The sequence below is a fragment of the Spinacia oleracea genome, chromosome 4, assembly GCF_020520425.1.
Source record: "Spinacia oleracea cultivar Varoflay chromosome 4, BTI_SOV_V1, whole genome shotgun sequence".
Taxonomy (NCBI): Eukaryota; Viridiplantae; Streptophyta; class Magnoliopsida; order Caryophyllales; family Amaranthaceae; genus Spinacia; species Spinacia oleracea.
In genome coordinates, this window is record NC_079490.1 from 17,430,134 (window position 1) to 17,436,304 (window position 6,171).

Here is a 6,171-nt window from a genome sequence, read left to right on the forward strand (position 1 = left end):
AATTCGAATAAAATGCTAATAACTTGTTTAAATTGCATGATTGCTTTTCAAGTTATTACTCATGATAAATGTTTAGACTTTGCATGCTTCAATGTATGTTTTAATTATTGTTTATAATTAAATATCTTGCACTGCAGTAAACCCTTTTAGACAGGTAACAGTAAATTTCCTCGATTGGTAGTGAATCCAAGAACGATTCACGGAAATGAGAGAAAATGAGCAATTTAAAATGTACGTTTCTTATAGCGACTTTTATGGTTGTTTTCGAGTATCAAAATCGAATGGCAAACCAATTGGTGCTTGTGAATTCAAAATACACTGTAGTTTTGAGATCATAAAGCATTGATCTTAAACGCTCAGCTTTACCAATGGTTAACAACCTAACATCTTTGTCCATTTAATTCTCGAATGAGTCTAGTCCCTAGACATTCGAATAGATTGATGCTTAGAAAACTTTAGAAGCTTCTGGTAAGATCATCTAGTTGAAATAAAATATTCAACATAAATTAAAATGGTAATTAAGAACCTTGTTGGAGTGACATTGGACATGTCTAACAAAGTATAAAAGTCAACACTAAAGAATTCAATTCTTAAGACTATAAGAACGGGTACAAGAAATAGGAAAACAAGGAACAAATGAAAGGACTTTACGATTCCGTTTCTACCTATAAGTTTATGTTTAAAGAGAAGTGACCTAGCAATCAAACTTCCTTGGTATCATATACCGCTGAGGTTCTTACTTCGGTAATAACTCAAACTATGGAAGCTAGGATACACTAATGGCCTACAAGTGGGAAATGAAGCATGGCAATGCTACATTAGTTGTAGGGTCATCTAGTTTGTTTTAAGTCCTTTCATAGGCTGGAACTTAATGGCTATTTTGTTCCACAATCAGCATACCTAATTTCTGTTTTCAAACACAGAAAGACTCACATTCAGAAGAACAAAAACAATGTTTGTTTTTTATTTGAATGAAATGGTCATTTACGGGTTGAGTCAATATGCTTGATTAAAACAAACAACTCTTTAACAATAAAACTTTACTAGGTTCAAATCAAACCCTTGATTTGAGTTCCACTAATCTTTGGCATTGTTGCTTAGACCATATCAACAAGTTAACATTCAAAAGCTCTATTTTGATGGACTTTTGAAAGTTGATTGATTTCTAGATCAATTCAAGACAAGCTAGTCTTACTTGTTGAAAGTAACAAAAGATATGAACTATTGTTAGAACGCCTAGACAATAAAATTCAAAGCTAAAGAAAGATTTTATGACTTTATTATGGATTTGAGTGAATATATGTTTATTTACTCAAATGTGATATAAGTTGAATCTGTTTGGCTAGTTCAAAGATTCAGAAGTATAAAATCCACTTGGCAAGAAATCATAAAGATCTAGGTTAGATCATGTTGTTGATTACTTTGCCAAGAATGATCATCTATGATTGTGTGTGGTAATTTCACGATCTAGCTCCATGAGATATGGCATATCTAAGTGGAATGATCGAAGTCAATAAGTACTTGATTCGATCAATGATGAATCATAAAGACTTTTCCTATAATTTCTAAAACAAAATGCTCAAACTAAACCAAATTCGTCAAAGCTATTGAAAAGTAATTTCAGAATATCTTTTCATAAATATATATCTAAAGAGTTGATAAACTCAGTGGGAGCTTAGTGTTTGTTATTCAACAAACTAAGGCCCATGTCTAGATATATGTTTCATTGTGATTTATTCAAATGAGACACAAGGGTATTGTTTCTACCACGAATTTTTGAGAACATAATGTTTGTTTGCTCGAAATAATGTCCTTTTGGAGATTCGTTTCCAAAATGACAAGTGGGAGAAAATAGACCTCGAAAGTCTTCGAGGCGGACAACAAACATAAACGGACATTCAGGAGGCTTTTCGAAGTTCTTTAGAAAATCCGAACATGTATTCTTTAAGGACTTTAGAAGTGGCTTTAAAGAATAGACATCTCTTAGAAGACTTTACAAGTGCTTCAAGGAGAACAAGAATATTCAATGGACTTTCAAGTGGCTATTGATATTCTATTGTTTGATGTTCTATACCCTAGTAGGCATAGAGTTCAAGTCACTGGAACTATGAGATTCTTCTATTAGATAGTAAAGAAACATGGAGTTCATGCCACTGAAGCTATGCGATTCTTCTATTAGATAGTGAAGAAACCTACAACTTGCAGTCAAACTATTAATGAGTTTGTGACCTGTAAGAAAGCTATGACGAAACTCAGATTCCCTAAAATGGTTAGAGGCCATATATAGACTCAAATGTTTTAAATGGTTAGAGGCCATAAAACATACTCAATGTTTTGATGACAAAATTGAAATTTTGTTGATTTGCAAGAATAGTTTCACACCTATTGGTTGCAAGTTTGTTTTAAGGATAAAAACCATCAAATATGAAATTGTGTTCACACACAAAGCTAGATTAGTTGCTAAAGGTTACAAGCAAATTCACGGTGTGGATTGTGTTGAAACCTCATGCAAAATCGTAATGCTTAAGTCTATAATTCAAGCAATGATTGCATATTGGTACATATGGCAATTGGATGACAAAACGTATTCCTCAATCAAATGTTGGAAGAAACTATGTACATGACATGTCATAGGATTTGTGGATCCAAATAATGCTTGAAATGAATGCTAGCTTATGAAATCTAAGTACAAATTTAAGCAAGCAATTGGGAATTGGAAGTGTATTTTAGTGAAACTAATAAGTATTTTAGTTTCATAAAACGTACATGATTCTTATAGATATATAAGAAGTTTAGTGGGAGTAAAACTTAATTGGTCCTATGTGTATCACACACATATCTCTCTATTGTGAAATAACATTCAAATGCTAATGACTTAGATTTGAAATTATTCATCAATGATGGACCAAGGCGAAACTTAGTACATGCTGGGTATTAAGATCTATTTACAAAGATCTTATATTAATGTTTTGGATTAAGTAATGGCATTTACTAAATCAAACACAAAAGACTCCATTGGAGATATTCGACCCATGTGAATAAATCTAAGTAAAGAATATTTGAACTATGTATAAGCATTTACTAAGTTAAACATCAAATGATCTAAGTAAGATTCTTAACCTATATTATATGTCAAAGAATTTAGCTGGATTTAGTATCTACTGAAACTAGATGAGCTAAAGTTACATGAATAGAATTCAATTGGGAATTATTCTGCAAAAGAATTTATCATGTATGATATAATATGAGGATCGCCAAAAACGTATCGTATGACTTTAGGCATGACGAACATATACCAATCTCTATTGATCTAAGTAAAGATCAACTAGATTGAGATCAAGAATACTTATGGTACTTGAAAAGGTACATAGGAATAGTTCTTGATTCAAGGAAATAAAGATATGCTAAATATTGATGCTACACGCATAAACACCGGCAAAGGATCAAGCAAGACCCTTTGGAGTTAACCATTGATAAGGACGGGCTATAGAGCATCGTGTTTTGAAATGGCAACATGGATTGGAGACCATGAGTTGTTGCGTGGGAAATTAAATTTCTAAGATATAGTTGGAAAGTCTTCCGCATATCTGTGAACTGCTTGGATAAGTAAATCCAAACAAACCATCACTAGCAACCTATACAGTTGAATTAAAAGTACTTATTGCCTAAGAAAGCAATAAAACAGGGTTGTTTTAAAGAATTCTTCACTGAACTTGTGTAGATCAACTGTCTGCTGGCTTGATGGTTCTTCATTGCAAAATGCGTAGAACCAGTATCGAAGTAAGAAAGACTAGATCACATAATAAACAAACTCAAAAGATCTTATCATCATATCTTGAAAACCATTCGATGAAAAGGATATTAAGATTGGTAAAGCATGATAACTAAACCTATGCAACAAGTGAGAAGCAACACTCACATTGTGGCACTGGAAATCAAGCATAGCTTTGAATTCCATGAACTGTTTTAAAGATGGGTTTGCGGCCCATGGTTGTAAAACATTGGGGTTGAACATTTATCATATATGAAATGTATTTTCATATTCCATTTAATCTTGGTTTAGTATTAAATGATGAGTCCCTTCAATTTGACGATATATTCAAGATAGACTGTCAGGACCAGTCCTGTGACTAAGAAATTGAAGGAAATAATGCCCTTGGTCCAAGTATGCATTCTATGTTAAGTCTAATAAATGCGGTTCAGTATTAATTAACAAGTTAATAATTCAGTGAGATCAAGTGAGCTGAATGCCTAGCTAGAGGCCGCTTCAGTTCAAGTGGAATTAATGATATTAATCCACAGCTTACTCTTGACTGAACCCGTAGGGTCACACAAATAGTACATAAACGGATCAAGTATTTAATGGCATTAAATACTCCATCTATGAATATTCGGAACCGACGGATCTTGGTTTCAGTGGGAGCTAAGATCGTCACAGGCAAGAAATGAATACTCCGGAAACGATGATATTGCCGGAAACGGAAATATGGATCGTATCGGAAATATGAATATTATCCAAGTCGTAGATGTTGCCGGAAACGGAAACATGGTACGTATCGGAAAATATTATTGGAAATGGAAATATTACCAGAATCGGAAATATTGCCGGAAACGGAAATATTGTCAGAATCGGAAATATTACCGGAATCGGAAAATAATTCCGGAAACGGAAATATTAAATATTTGTTCGAATCGGAAATTAATTCCGGAATCGGAAATATTAAATATTGTTCGTATCGGAAATAGATTCCGGAAATGGAAATTTAATCGGAAGCGTATCGTACGAATTAGCATCGGACGAGGCCTGCCGGACGAAGGCCCAGCACGAAGCCGGGCCATCGCCCAGCAAGCACGCACGCCACAAGCCCAGCGCGCACCAAGGCCACGGATGCGTGGGCCGCGCTGCATGGGCTGCTGCTCGCATGCGCATGGGCAGCCCTTGTGGCTGCCGTGTGTGTGTGTGAGTTTGTGCTCATGCGTGATTCCTAAAACTGCAAGAGTTAGTGTGTGATTAAATTCCTATTCCTAATTAGATAAATTAATTAAATAGAATTCATGTAGGATTCTAATTTCAATTAATTCGTATCCTACTAGGATTGCGATTCCTTTTCCATAACTCTATAAATAAAGGCCTAGGGGTCATTATTTACATACAAGTTTTTAAGTATTCAAAACTAAGATTTTTAAGCAGAAAAAACAGCCAATATTCTTGCCTACCCAACCGAAAATATTAGAACCTTAAGGGCGATTCTAGTTGGTCAATCTTAAGGCGGATCCGGACGTGCTGTGGACTATCTACGGAGGGACGACACTTGGAGTCCTAAAGACTTGTTCTTGTTCGGTTCGGGCGCAGCTAGGGAAGGCACGCAACAAAGAGTATGCATCTAAACTATGCTAAATGATTATGTGTAAATAATATGTTGTCCTGGGTTAATGGTTGTTTCCGCGTGATCTATGTAATGTCATATGTATCATAACCTAACAGTGGTATCACGAGCCCCTTATTATTTTCATAATCTAAATTGCATGAACATGGTTAAATATTACAAATTTGCAAGAATTAAAAGGGGTGATTAATTTTCGTAATTGTTAATTAATTGCAAATTGCGTTTATTTAATTATATGTACGCAGTTTTTCGGCAGTTTCTTCATTACTCATCCGAATTGAGTGATTTTTGTGTCAATTCCGCATGTAAAAGGCATTCTAAAATTTTGACAAAAATAATATTTTTCTGCCGAACCCAGAATTCTCAAATTCGAAGCCTAACTATGACTTTTCGAAGGTTTTAGTTTTTCGAATGCAAAATTTCGTAAATTTAAGATGTTAAATTAAATATTTGCGATTCTTGTTGATAAATCTTGAATTTTTGATTGACCTACTGCATATGTTTAACAAGTTTGAATGCCTAGTCTTGTTAATTATGCAATCTAATTTGTAATTATGATTAATTTGTTGAAAATTAGAATAATTTAGAATTAATTTGATTTTCATAATTAATTGTAACTTAATTAGAAACCTATGATTAAAAACCACCATAAAAATTGTAAATTTACGATAAATTTTAAATTTTTATGACCTAGACTTGAATCCATATCAATCGGAAATCAATTGGATAATAAATTTTCGATTTTTTCGCCCTAAAATTATGAAATTAATAATATTTATTAATT